A 14,755-nucleotide genomic window follows, 5' to 3' on the forward strand; every position below is an offset into this window, starting at 1 on the left:
TATGTAATATATGTACCGTCATTTACCACAAGGGGGGGCACAACCTCAATTGTCAATCAAATCTCTTGTTCTCTGGTGGATGGAGTTCTGGAGGCAGGAGTGGGGTGCAGCAGGTACTGAGTTTTGTCCTCGCTTCTAACCACAATCTCACAGACTGCTGCGATAAAACAGATTTTCTGATTACCAGTGTTGCTAGATTCACCGGCAGCCAAGCGGTCAAACAGCCCACTAAGGAAAGCCCACAGCACCAGATGGCCAGTCCAGCCCTGCTGACAGATTTGTACAGCTTGTTTCTTCGGCTCAACATGATCATGAGGACATTTACATTCCTTGTTTTGGCAGAAGCTTGAATCCAAAGAGACCATCAAGTGAGGTGCAACACGGGAAGCAAGCTGATCAGTAATCAAACATCTAGAATCATCACACAAAGCAAAGTTTCGCCTCCACAACACTTTTTAGGAACTGCAGGATATGTTATACGAGAGTGGTTTCCTCCTTGCTGCATGGAGGATCATTTTTCATGAGCTCATTGTTGTCCCCTCTACAGCAAGCCAGGGCTCCTGATTCAAGAAAATTAATAACTAAGATGGAGCAGGGTTTCATGATTCGATTTGTGGGTGGATTTGTGAATGTGAATGTGTCCCAGCTGTACAAATATAGAAACCTGGAAAGTTGTGACTGAGACCTGTTCAGTGTCATCCAACCCACATCCTTATGTGCCTTCTGATTGCACAACCTCTTGTTAACATGCATGTTCCCCTATCTAGATACAGCTTGCCTTGCACGGCAGCTTATTGTTAACCGTGTAAATTCTGTCTTAAAATACTAATATTCCTAACAAAATCCATTGAAACCGTATTCTCCTCAGACTTCATGCAAGAGTTTTCCTTCCTTTTGCAAGCAGACAGTGAAAATAGCTGAGAAGATACTTCCAAAAGGAGGAAAAGTGGAAAGTGGAAGGAAATGCAAACGAGATGGTAATTATGGACTAGAGTTCCTCAAAGTAATTAAAAAACAATTAAACTACTCAGTGTTTACTCTGCAAATGTGATTTGTATAATCCCATTTCCACCTGAATTTTCTATTATTGGGCTTCAGAGATTTGCTTCAGCTGGGATGTTGCCAATGTGGAAGCACACGCTGAGTCTCAGGGGAAATGTGGGATTCTGGTCTGTTGTGATGAAATCCTGAAGTGTGTCTTTAAAGGGTCAAATCCCAGTCAGTTGCGACTTTTGAGGAGGAATTAGATTAAATAAAGATTTCACCAACATACTGTAACAAATTGGGCTTTACTAAGGCCCAAGCAGAATGTTGAATATACACAGAGGCAGCCAACTCCACCATACTTCAGAGACACGCCCACATCAGGAGAGGCACGCAGAGAGACAGAGACACATCCACACCAATTAATGCTGACTTTGATTGACCTTGGAACTCGGAAATGTTCCAACCTCAAACTTGAAAAAGTGCAATGGAATGGTCTTTTTGTCATAATTTGAAGCCAGATTCTCAGGGTTCAAGATCTCCAAGCTCCAGAGCTCTGCCAAAAACAAATCAGACATGAAAGCAAGATGGCAACCTTGACATGTTGTTTTAACTTGAAAACACATTTTAGGTTCACATGAGGTGTGCTGCTGTTGTTGATGTAAATACTTCTGAATTGCTTCTAGAACTCAAATGCTCGCCAAACAAACAAAAACCTCATCTGGAAGTCAACATTTTTCCGAGGCTATGGAACGCATTTAACCTGGAGGCGGGAACTTCCAAAGCGGAAAAACAGACTTCCGCCAGACTTTCGATACTTCCAGACTTCTACAACAGGACAAACACCATACATGAAAGAAGACAAACCCACATTATTAGACACTTCCCAACAAGAGAGACATCATCGGGCCCTTTCTGATTTTAGATCAATCACCACGTTTTGAGTGGATTTGCTGCACTTCTGTGGCAATACACCAAAACTAAACCAACAAATAAACAAACACACACACACACACACACACACACACGCTGTGCCGCTCAGTCATTCTTCTACTAAAATGCCCAATTGACAATATGACCACTTGAGATAATTATACATTACTGTTTAGGCCGTCTGTTTTCAGAGAAGCTTGAGTGAGGTGATGAGGTCACTGGAGAGGGGTTTATATCATGCATTAACATGATACTATTACAAAGCACTCAGCACTCAGGGCTCAGGATTCATGACCAAGTGTGCAAGCATGCTATTTCTCATGCAAATAAGCTGGTGACTTCTCCATTATCTATTGGAATAATAAAGAACAAAAATGTGTTTGTCCACTCTTGAGATCACAAAGCACTTGGATTTCCCCGTCTCCCGCCTGGGATCAAATCAATCAAATCAAATCATGATACAAATGTTTGCTCCAATGATGTACAGGGCGAGCACAGAATTGTTAGCGTGGGAATTACACACTACCAAGAGTCCAAGTGGGGAAATATTAGGAACGTTGGGAGCTGTCTTTCCTTTTGTACAAAGAAACTAGGAACCTTCTTGGGCCCCAAACTTTCAGAATCCATTGTAGCTCCTAAGCCGGTTACATGCTCTCAGTTAGCTCAGAAACAACTTAGTGGATGTCACAAAACCAAATATTGCTCTTTAGTCAGATCCCCTCTAGACAAATGTCATTTTCACAGACCCACATTAATAACATGTTTGTACATTGTGAAACCAAAAGATGTCATTGTGTTTTCTGGAACTCTTTACTGGAACTACAGTCACTACAGTGAAGCACTAATTACACAATAATTGTATGAATCTATACACTGCTTCCACTATTCAGCAGCCCTTCATTCAGAGTTTCATTTAGAAAATGGAAATTGTTCCTAATTGCTTCTTCCTGTTCATTCCTAGACAAAGAGCCGACCACCGCTGTGTGCGCATCTCATCTCGGAACGGCTTCCAAATGGAAATCGGAAATTATTTTCACATTTTCACGCGTCTGAACAAATGTGTCGAGCGCTCAAGATTTACTGATACATGTAAGAGGGAAAATTGGAGCGCACTGGTGAATGTGGTGGAGCGTGACAAGCTTCCATTTCATCCTCATGGTTGGTTTCGATGGATGCGGGGAGGTGTGTGTTTCAGCCACACAACAGGCTTTAATGTGTTTTCCTACGGCTCCAAGGTCACAGTTCAGGCTCGGCATGACCCCACTCCTCTAACCGTGACTGCACTGGGTTTGCTTTATGAAGCATGCGGCTCCGTGTGATGCAGGCCCGTGTGAGACCACAGCGTACACCACCGCTACACAACCGTCCCCTCTGATGAAGCCTGCTCAATCTGTGCTCGGTGCCCGCTGGTTCCTTCTTTTCACCGCTGCCACCGTGACCCTTCATCTCCATTAACATGAAGATGATATCCCTTACACATAGATGCGACTCATGCCTCAGTCTGCATCCTCCTCTCCTCGCAGCATGCATCTCAGTCTGCAGAAGAAAGAGAAAAAAAAACAAGAAGCATTGATTTTCTAAAGCTGCCGCCTGATGTAGAATGATTTAGTAGCCCCCACACCCCTCCCTGGGTATGAACTCGATGGTCGAGCCTGTCCAGAGCAGGCCAGGGCTGAATAACTCAGACGTGCTGATGGATTTGGATGAGACCTTGTCCGCCCTCCTGTCTCCATGGCAGCAGTAATGATGACAGCAGCGCCGGTTATAGTGCACACCATGCAGACGGCCATCCATATAGATAAGAGGGACAAATCACAGCTAGTGTCTTTCAGCGTAAATTTGTGTCCGTCCTCTTGAATTACTCAGCCAACTGGTGCCTTATCTGCAATTATCAACACACAATGACCACAGGGTCTGCTTGAACAGCAAGAGTACAATAAGCAAGGGGCTGTAATCTGATTCACTGACTCCAGGGCCTAACTGAACAATTCACTGCATTTACATTCAAACTATACTCCCATTTGTGTCTGCCATGTGATATGGAAAAAAGGGAAGTAAGTTTCCATTGATGGAAGTAACCCTTTGAGCTTCTTGGCATCACCAGCAATCAACAGGAGTGTGTCTCATGAGTGTCTACTCTGTGTTAAATCTCCACCGCACAGACACAGCAAGACAGTGTGTGTTAAAGTGCAGCTTGTAGCTTTGATGCAACTGTTTTTGTTTTTTGACTAATCGATGCAGCAAGTTGCACCATCTGGCAGTGATGAATTTCCAGGTGTGTCACATGATGATGCGGGACCACCTGGTGTGATGCAAAAAAAACAAAACAGGGCCCCACAGCTGGCTCTCAGTGAGGATCAACACTCATAAAAGTGTCCAGAAGTTACATCACATAATTGAATAAAAGAGCTCCGCCAAAAGGGAGCAGCGTTTCACAGAGATGAACATGCCTCTGGGCAGATATCCACTGAATATAATGATTCTTTTTAGTTCATTTCCCTGGTTCTTGTCGGCAGCGGCAGAGGGGCTCCATTCATTCAGCTTTATTTCATGCTGAGCTCCGGTCGAAAGTACCAAACCTGCAACACTCACTCTAACTTTATGAGGAAAAGGTTGAGAATCAGAATCTGAAAACACCTAAATGGAACAGTTTGGGTCTATAAAGCTTTAAAGTCCGGGTAGAGTCTTAACATAGAGGGCAAAATCAGTGTGTTTTTATGATAGATTTTCATCATTTTGGTTTATTTTGAAAGCTTGACAAACTGGCATCAACTCCCAGACCTCAAAAGCCTGACAGGATTCTGTTGTTCTCTGAATATACACGACTTGTTGCTTCAAGAGAGGAAATACAGCCGGTGAAACAATTCCAGAACATTTGCAGAGTGTGTAAACCCACAGAGAGTTTACGCGCTTGTGTAAAATCGATTTCCAATCACGTAATCAGGGTCAGTTAAAGTATTTAGAGTACATCAACATATTTGATTCGACTCTGAGTAGAATCAGTTTTAACACGCATGTAAACGTAAACGAGTGGTATTGGCATTATCATAAAGTCAACACCTTCTGGAATTACACATCTACTGCTTAAACTAGTGGCAAATTGTGACTTAATAGCTTTGGGGGGGATAAGTGGTTTGTTTTTAAGCGTATTGACAGAGCTGCTGCCTGCATGCTGAGCTATGAATAGTGGATAATAATGTTTCACAGGAGTAAAATATTTGGGCATCTTTTTAAATGGCTACATTTGCTCACAACTGCAGAACACAAAGATCAAACTCAAGAGGACTTACGAGGGCAGAATGCAAAGAGTGAATACATACATGTTGTGAATAAATATGCCATATACAGCGCTGAGCATTGTAGCTTTAGGGAGGATTGGATTGTATAGAGGCCTGGGAAAGTATAATCACTCTGGATGTTTGAGCTGTTGGGTCTTCATCCCCTTAGCTGCTCTAAACACACTCAGACATGAACCAAAAGTGGGTGTATGGTGATTTTCCAGTTCTAACGCAAGGGGAAAAGGGAGGAAGCTTTAGAAATGGGCTGTATTCTTTCAACGCTTTAACATTCTGAGCAGGCAGTGGCACAGAGATGAGAGAGAGAGGCTCAAAAGGTTTAGTTTGGGCTCTACAGACTGAAAGAGCCTCACCGGCTGTATATGTAGGAATATAAATGTTGAGGTTACTCTACAATGATTGGAGAAAGGATGGTTCAGTGGGTTTAATAATATTTTCCAAATCAATTTAGCATGGCTATAAATGAAACAGACTGCAAAACAGACAATAGGTCATGCAAACCTCATTAGACTTTGCTTTTGTGAACACGTGTCTGCAGTAGTTATTGCATTTACTATAATACAGATTAATGTGATAATAGCCTATTAAATTCAAAGTTCACTGTGGTGGTGGAAATTAATTTCAAGCAGCGAGCGCACATTTCTGCAGTGTTTGGGTATGGAAGACTTCCTTAATTGCATGACAAACAGAATTAGCTCAGCAGATAAGCTAATATAGAACTACAAACCTGCAGTGAGGTGAGCGGCGCCAAAAGCCTTACCGTAGGCGGCAGAGACGAATCAGATCATCTAGAACTGTTGCTCCTCTGTGGTGTGTTAGCTTTTAAAGAGAATCAAATCTATGAAAATTGTGTTGTTGTGGCAAATATCACATTATCTGGAACCCAAATTTAAATTCAAATTACAGGCTGAAATCTCCCAAATGATACTTTTTTCTGTAGTTTTTCTGTGACAAAGTTTGGATTTGTTCCACTTGCTTGCAATCATAAATCTGATCGCTGGACCCGTGGTCATGTTTTTGTTTTACTATAAAGTCTCATTTCTCTTATATATCAGCGTCATCATGGTTCAGAATCGCCAAATTGCAGCACAGAATAAAAAGAGGACATTTACTTTGTCAGCTATGTATGGAGAAGCTTCCATCCAAGCCAAGATGGATGTGAAGTAAAAGCAGCATTTTGATTGACAACCTAAGATTTCATGACGATTCTCTCATGCTCGTTGTTGTTGCTCCTCACCACACACAGTAAGTTTACATGCAGGTTTAAAACGATGCAATTAACCCCCAAAAAAGTGTTGATTCTGCCGTTGTAAACGTCTTAATCAAAGTAAGCCACCTCTGCAGGGGAGAGGCCTCATACAGCGATCACACACTGCATTCTGTATACTGAGGAGCTCTGATTACGTCCGTGTGCAATAACCAGCATAATAGCACTTTTACTCTAATTGCGCTCAGGACAAATAATGGTACGGCATGCATGCAAACTTAGTGAATCTAACAGAATAATGCTTTAAGCAACACTACAAAGGTTTGTAAGCACGGCAGTAAAACAGATGGATATTTTCAATTAGGAGCTCACAGATGCACGTATTCACTCTGTGCCCATTAAGTTCACGTGTGTGTACTGTATACATATGCAAGTTTAGACACCCGTGGAGGCTTTTTGCTCAGATGCTACGTGGAAGGTCTCCTCTACTTGTACCCATCTTGGTGAATAACTATCACTCAGGAACCCATTCAGAGCTCTTACAGTGGAAATGATTTTAATACAGCTGAGGTCTTCTCGGACCATCGCTCTTCTGAGTTTTCTGATTCAAGGCTAAGGAGCTGAAAGCCTCTTGTGCTCTAGGAGGACTGCCTACCGCACATCTCTTTCCATTAGTTGTGTCAGCAGGTCCCTCTGTGATCGGGGCTGTACACACACACCCACACACACACATACATACACATGCACGCAAATGAGCATATACATATACACAATACAGTTGGGCCGTGTCAGATAGCCTTCCCTGACAACCATGCTAGGTGAGATGACATCATGCCAAAACAGGACATTAAATGCTATTAGCCTGTCATTTCATCTAAGTGAACCTCTTCTCCATCCCTCAGGTCGGAGCTAAACGACGGGCAAATAGAGCAGGACCACTCACCCGCACGGTGCTCTGGGGACGGATGTGCGGGATAATGTCTTGATGCCGGTGATCACGGAACACAATTTGAGTGCAATTATGCAGAGAGAAAAGCAAAGGACTTTGACATGATCGGCTGTGTGTGTGTGTTTGTGTAACAGCTTCCAATGAGCTGTGTCACACAAATCGCATGTTTGGCAATTAGACAACATAGTCACGGGTCAAATGCAAATGTCAGCAGACCACAAAACCGGAGCCCTTCATCAGCATCTTTCAGTGATCAGCAAGTCTATTTATAGAACATTAGTAATCCATAAGCAGATGGAGCCTCGTGCATATAAGAACATGAAAAACAACAGACAAAACCACAATGCTGTTCAATTCCATATAAATGAGTTACGGCCTTCATGCATCTTTCAATGGAAGGATAATCTATAGACCCACGACGCCTTCGATACAAGCCGAGTCAGCAAAAACAGTCAGCCCTGAGGTACATCTTCATTACGGGAAATTTACTGCTATTCTACCGCCGTCTGCACTGCAATTACAAGGCTGCGGTAGTGGCGACATGGTTAGAGCATCTGTCTGGAAAGAGGACGGCCCGGCTGACATGGTGTTGAAGTCGCAGCTGCATCTAATTATCAATTAAGCACAAACCTGTTTTTGTTTCTTGCGCTAAGAGTCCTGGAGGCTGGAGAGACTAAGTGGCCTGCTTCCATTTTTTAGAGCACCACTGTGTCTCAGTTTGAAGTAGTGTAGTGAATAGTGTGATGAATGAAGTTTGGCATGCATCTCATCCCCCCTGTGTGTGTGTGTGTGTGTGTGTGTGTGTCTGTGTGAGTGTTTGTGGGGCTCCAATGCCACTGAACCTGTTCGAACAAAGACCAAAGACTCTATTCTGTAAAATATAAACAAGCACATCATGCGAGTTTTCAGGTACTTTCTCCACAGCATCACAACATGATAAAACACACACCATCTGTCACCCACAGGTCCTGGATAAACGGACACAAACAAAACAAAGCCTTCATTATCAGCCTGATGATGGAACCTATTATTGTATCCTGACATATCGGTTGCGATGGTGCCATTCAGCCCAAGTTTTGAAAAGCTATTGTCTGGTGCCTCCATGCAGACTGCATTATAAATCAATGTGACTCCAGAAAGTCAGACCGCAGCCTAAATGGAGACTAAACATATGATTAATATGGCTCAAGGTTTTGATAAAGGTCAATTTGGTAAAAGTATGCATTGGTTTGAAGCAATTACCACTCAGGATCTGGGCCCCACCTGAAGAATCAGAGTTGCCATGGATACTTGCTGAGCAGGAAATGGTGATGCTTACCGTGCGTGACAACATCCTAAATGTATTCATTACATCCTTATTTACGTGTGGGCAAACCTGGACGTGTGGATTTCTCCTACATATTCAACAAGTGAAAGCGGCTGAATTGTGAAATGATGGTGTGGTTTATCTTTGAACAAAAGTTGGGAAGGTTGTGGATGCGTCCTCATGCTGCAATACCAGTGTCATAATGTTATTAGTTACACCTGAGTTTCATTCGACACACGTCCACCTTGAGAAAAGTCAACTTTAGAGCTGTTTGGGTAGGACGATGATTCCCTACGACTCCTCACCGCCTGAATGTTAGTTGTGACATTTGTGTCCCTGTGCAATATTCCTAAGATACGGCTCTCATCAATATGATTTACCAACATTGTAATTCAACCCATATTACCACAAGGTTCTGACAATCATGATGATAAAACCAGTTTTTTTGGGAGATATCTCCGCTGCGCTGACACGGGCTTCTGAGTAAGCGGGCTTTTAATTAAACGCCTAAACACAACAGCAACGGATAAAGTCTTCACAAGTTAATGCCTTGTCAGACGCTGCCACGGGTGTGACGGGGTTGGTGAGGTTATTTACACCATGGGGGCAGAGTTAATCTGCGTTGATGCTCTTAGATCTCTAATCAAATACAAAGAGGTCGTAAATACCAGCGAATAATCCACCCAGACGCAGCGGCAATGAGTCAGATGGCTTCAGAAGTTTACATTTAAGAAAAAAAAGACTTAAAATCTGACAAAACAGGGATACATCCAACATATAATTTGTGCAGTAAACACTTGAGTGTGCTGTCAAAGTACTTATAGAAATTAACTCTTGCCCAAAGCAACATCAGCATATATACAAAGAAAACTCTGCCTTATGTTGAATGTGATCTGCACATATCAGTAAGTTACTATAAGCAGCTTGACCTACAATGGACCTATAGAGGCATGTAGAAGTCAAACAGAGAGACCAGAGAATAGTCAACACCTTACAATACTACTTAGCGCTCGCTACACTACTACAGCTCTGGCCTTGGTCCATTCACTGACTCATGTGTGACGATGATGGTGAGCAGGAGCCCATCCCATCGTTCCCACAGGTGTGGTAAACAAATTAACCCACAGCAATGAGCAACAGGATATTAAAATGCAAAACTCTAAACTAAAGGCCAGAGAGCTTATTATTCCTGCCTGTGACATGCTGAGGTGAGACAACCAGCTCAAAGTACGACAGGGCGATGCAGACGTCCTGCAGTAGACAGTGACATCAAACAGATTTTCTTCTTCTTTCGGTGCTTTGAAGTCCAGTTACTGCCTCGCCGATGTTGTCAATTGTTCTCAGTGATGTTTGAAATGAGGCAATGTGCACATTCTCTATACCGGCAGAGAAATACCACCCCATTGTCCATCTTCTATAAAACCAATCACATTCTGAAACCAAGTAAAAAATTAAAGCGGAGGTCAGTCTTTGATTCTTCAATATAGTGTGACCTGTATGCATATTTCTTGGTTTATTCATATCGGCCAGACAAATGTGAAAGCCTTGAGGCCGGGACCTCTGCTGAAAGGATTAAGTTCAAAGGCAAGCGAGGAAATTACTCACACACTCAGTCGTCAGCCATGCAGTCGGCCTTCTTAAAGTGACAAGACCACCGTGGCCCACAGGCTGCGAGCTCAGCGGTCACACGGACGATTTCCAGCCAAACTGGCCACAGCATGAAAGCTTCTGCTTTACATCCATTCAGCAGCTGTTTCAAACCGACTCTATTCACATCATACATGCGACATCTGTACGCTCTGCGGGTGCAGCTCAGGATTCCGTGTCACAGCGAGAGGCAACGTATTACAGAAACACCCAGTGCTCCCAGTTACCAGGTTCTATTCCGATTTCAAAGATATCAGATATCAGTTTACATTTGAAACAGACAAGATTTGTTGTGAAAACAGCTCCATGAATTAAAAACAGTTCAATTCAGGATCCCTTGTTGTGACCATATAGATATGGCTTAAATATGTAGAGCTCTTTTTGGCAGGAAGAAGGCCCAGATCTCTTGTTATGTATTTAATAATCATCCAACAAAGTTACATTTGCATGAGAGCACTTTTGTGTTTTAAAGGAAACACCTTTGCTAGTGGGAAAGAAACAACTAAAGGAGGTCATTTCTATTCAAAATGCATTATCGATATTAATGACAAAACCCTTTTATCAAGGCTCCATCTCACACAAACAGGAGGCCATGTTCAAATCTATGCAGCCTATTATCGAAAAAATAAAAGCCAAGTTTATGCAAAAATGGAGGCCAATAAAAGCTTCTGTTAAAAGCTTTCTTTTGTTTGAGTATGAGCAAGGAATTTGCAATAGTTTTTGTTCCCACCGGTTCTGACAGAGAGGCATGATGAAGGTTCATTGATCGGCCATTAAGTTTAATATCTGTACCCCGGCAGCAATGAATTTCTGCATTCGAAAATGTAGTTTTAGCCTGAAAGCACTGCGGGCAAAACAAATGCGTGGCGTAATTGTTTTCACTGACAATGGCGTTGGTAGAACTCAGGCTTAATAAGAGTAAAGTCTTAAATTAAAAATGCATTCACAAAAAGCATGCATGTGTTTGTGTGTCGTAGAGTGAGAGAGTCGTGCGCACACACACACACACACACACACACACACACACACACACACACACACACACACACACACACACACACACACACACACACACAGACACACTGTATACTGTTGAGTTACTTCCATCTATAGGCAGGTGGCATTAGATTAAAGTCCTATACATAAATGCAAATTCCTGTCTATAAAGCATTGCCCAAGGGTTTGTGCCTGCAAAATGACAGCAAAGCGCCACAGCTGGGATTGATGCCTTGTGTATTTTAGGCTGTTCCAAATGTAGAACCTGAAAAACAAAAGAGAAGTTGAAGAAAACAAACTCTCACAAATGGCCAATGAAACTCAAAGGGAGAGGAAACCCGTCAGAGATGTAACACCTTAGGAAAAGTCAAAGTTCATACATCTTGCACCACAATACTAGAACTCAATCCAAAAAGGCCACAGTGCAATAACAGCTTTATTTCCCAATCAAATCTCTTCATTACTGCTTCCGCCTGTGTCTTTCGCTTGAATTCACATGTGGCAGTTTGCCAGGGCTTCTATAGTTCAGGCAGACAATCGTAAACTTCAATCGTACAGATTTCTTTATATCTCCTAACACCAATAATCTTCAGTGGAGGAGTGTAAACATTTAACATTCGCCTAAAACCTCCTACACTGCTTTTTCATAATTCCATAATCCAGTTTCTGACCTTTTTGATGAGCTGACAGCAGCAATATTTAACCAATACTTAACGGCAAATTAGCCTCCTTCATGCAGGGTGAGTACATATTTGCAAAACTAAAATAGAATCAGACAGTGTTTTTCGATTTCAGTTGGTGGAAAACACTCTGGCTCTTGTCTGTTGCCACGGTAATCAAGACTGCTGAGTCAAAGCAGCGGTGTGAAAGATTGTGGACTTGGGGGAGTTGGGGGTATTTTGGGGGTTCAAAGGTTTCACCATCAGTGGGAGGTGATAAACAGACGTGATATTTCTCACAGAGCGCTCAATTTATGAGCAAATACTAGTGTCTCTTTTAGTAGATTTCAACTTATTTGCAGGCCAAATAGTGCAGTCTGAAGGAAGGCCTGAGGTTACTGTATGCAGGACCATTGTTCTTTATGTCATCAAGATAATACACTTACAATGTTAAACTCAACCAAGTTTGTTTTCCTCTTCGGTAGCCGTTGTTAATCCGCATCCCAGCAACTCATCACCACCATTTAGTTCCCAGGCCTCTTGTCATTCTGCAAGTCTTTTGGAAATTGCAGTCGGATACACGGCCCCAAAAACAGTTTGCCCACCAAGACAGGAGTTTAATAGAAAGTGTGCTGGAGCTGGTACGGCCTATATAGAGAGTGTCTGATCATAAGATGTGCAGGAAGAAGACTGATGCTTGAGCATGTCCTGCTGACAGGGCAGTCCATCTTCAGAGTATGAGAACTCCTGCAACCTGGCAAGAAGTGAATTAAAATAAATAGAATGGGATGCTGGTAGTCTGCTGGGATGAAAAAAAAGCAACTCAATGTTACCTCACCGGTTAAAGGATGTTGGTTTATTCAAAATGAAAAGGCGTCATTTTTGAAGTTACAAAAGACCTGCATAATGGCCCTGAACAAAAACTGTTAAAAGGGAAATTAGTTTGTCAAATAAACGAGACAGACGCTATCTGGGAGTGTGAAGCTGTGGAGCTGCACCTTCTGCTGCACTATTTCAGGGTAAAATGAATTTGAAAATGTCAGTTTCAATCGGTTGGCGATAAAGATGGGAGTGTTTCTCATGCCATCATACATCAGAGATTTAACATTTTCAACCCTTACAAACCATCCAGACGGCGTGTGCCAGTTCTGCTTCAGCTTCAGGCCGACTGATGCAGATCGGGGTTACGCCAAGATCAGACGGCACCAAATATCATAACAATCATTCAGACAATATGACTTCATGAGGCAGAGGAGCTCACGACAAACAACTGAGCACAAACAAGGTGCACAAATTGGAAGATCTCGCACGCCGTCTGGAATCGGCCCACGCACAAGACACAACACACACAAGACACAAGACGCCCCTGTGATTTTGCCAACATGGACTCAAACAAGACGTTGCTGTTCAAGTCTGCAGGAATAAATAATTAAAAGTCAGAATATAGATGCTCTCTTGCTGTGTGTGGCTTCTGCCTCCTCACACACTCTGGCTCCTGATCACTGGACTCGTACTCATAGATCTAATTCAACTAGACAAGCATCTCTGACCTTGTAGCAATAAATAGAATCGCATACTGTAGTCTTGAGCTTGGCATTAAATAGACGATGATGAATTATAAACTTATGATTATTGTTATGGGGGTTTGACTAAGGCATTATTTCCACTTCCATTATTTCCATATTTGCATCATTTCTCCAAGCGTAATTATTTAAAAAACAGAGCGCAGGTTTGCTCTCTGAGGCATGAAATTCTCAACATGAATCTGTGCTTCCTGTTTACATTCCATTTTATAATTCATTCCGTTAAGTCAGGCCATGGACTCTAACATGGCTTGGAAGACCGGGCAGGAAAATGGAACAAAATAAGAACGACTAATCTTCTTACTGTGTTTGTTTATTACTGGTGCATTGTGTAAATATTAAAATCGCAGGATAACAATGCGCGTTCATTAAACAGCGATAATGATTTTTTAATCTCTGTCAATTTGACTTTCTCCATATTGTTCTAAAATTACCCTGGACTCGCAGTGCAGAGGCAAGCAGCTTTCTGACTCCTTATCGTGGCCGCTAAGAGAGGGAAAAGCATCTTCTTTCAACGTAATTAGTCCCAGAAAATTATAACACCCAGCTAATTAATATTTCCATATCTGTTCACAGCAATAGCATGATGAATTGGATGAATTACGTCGTCCCTCCGCCAGACTCTCTACTGCCGAGGACTCATTACCAATATATGCGAAGGGAGGATCTGCGGGGGATATTTGAAAAGGTAATCAATTTGTTTCTCATGTAGTTTCTAGGAAAGTGATGACTCAAAGCGACCAAATACTGCAGGTAGCAAACAATACATTTGCTCCCTTAAAAAGGCTTTCAGATGGCTTTTGTGTTTGTCTGTTTGATGTATGACAGCAAAGTATTCCACAATTCGGGGGCATTCAAAACACGGAAAAAGCTGAATCCCCAATAATTTAACCTACAAGTGAGTCTTCCACAAGCTGAAGTCTCATGCAGGGACACACTCAGGCCGAGCTGCTCAGCCTTTTACAGTTTTATAAATAGAACTTTTATAATCAATTGTTAACCTAAGAGGGGGGCCGGTGTAGTGATTGTTTTTTTGCTTATTTAAAAAATGTTCCTATATTGATCTAGACCCGCTTGGTTCAAATAAATTGGTGAGTCATGGAATTGGACAAAGGAGAGGACAAGGACAAGGACAAGGACAAGGAGAGAAGATTCCCAGCATTCTCCAGTGTGCAAATACCTCCGTGCTCTTAAA

The sequence above is a fragment of the Genypterus blacodes genome, unplaced genomic scaffold, assembly GCF_046128005.1.
Source record: "Genypterus blacodes isolate CSIRO-AG114 ecotype Tasmania unplaced genomic scaffold, CSIRO-AGI_Gbla_v1 ptg000093l_1, whole genome shotgun sequence".
Classification (NCBI taxonomy): domain Eukaryota; kingdom Metazoa; phylum Chordata; class Actinopteri; order Ophidiiformes; family Ophidiidae; genus Genypterus; species Genypterus blacodes.